Below are 471 nucleotides of genomic sequence, written 5' to 3'. Positions count from 1 at the left end.
AGAAGAAGAAGAAGAAGAAGAAGAAGAAGAAGAAGAAGAAGAAGAAGGAGAAGAAGGAGAAGAAGAAGAAGGAGAAGGGGGACAAGGAGGAAGAGGAGGAGGAGGAAAAGAACAAAAGGAACAAGAACAAGAAGACAAATTCAGTCCCTGCTGAAGCAAATATCCCAAGCAGGAAGTAGCAACAACTCCATTAAAGATGTAAAAATAATGAAAATTGGAAAACCATAGGAAAAAAAGTGTACGGCTGTTGTTTGTTCTACTAAGTTGCCACTAGTAATTGTCTTTATTCTTCTAGAAAGGGTGAAGGAAATTTGGGGAGAAAGTAAATATATGCAGTATTTTTTCAATACTATCATTAAAGTCCTATGGTGATACAAATAAAATTATACTGTCAAGCAGACAGAGAAAGCTCTAATTTGTTAGCCAAGAAGAGGAAAAAGAGAGAAATTACCTCATTAAATACAATATTTT

The sequence above is a fragment of the Petaurus breviceps genome, unplaced genomic scaffold, assembly GCF_028583685.1.
Source record: "Petaurus breviceps papuanus isolate PSGF00001 unplaced genomic scaffold, PetGlider_PUasm1.0 90604, whole genome shotgun sequence".
NCBI classification, from domain to species: domain Eukaryota; kingdom Metazoa; phylum Chordata; class Mammalia; order Diprotodontia; family Petauridae; genus Petaurus; species Petaurus breviceps.
Note: the sequence above shows the minus strand (reverse complement) of the source record.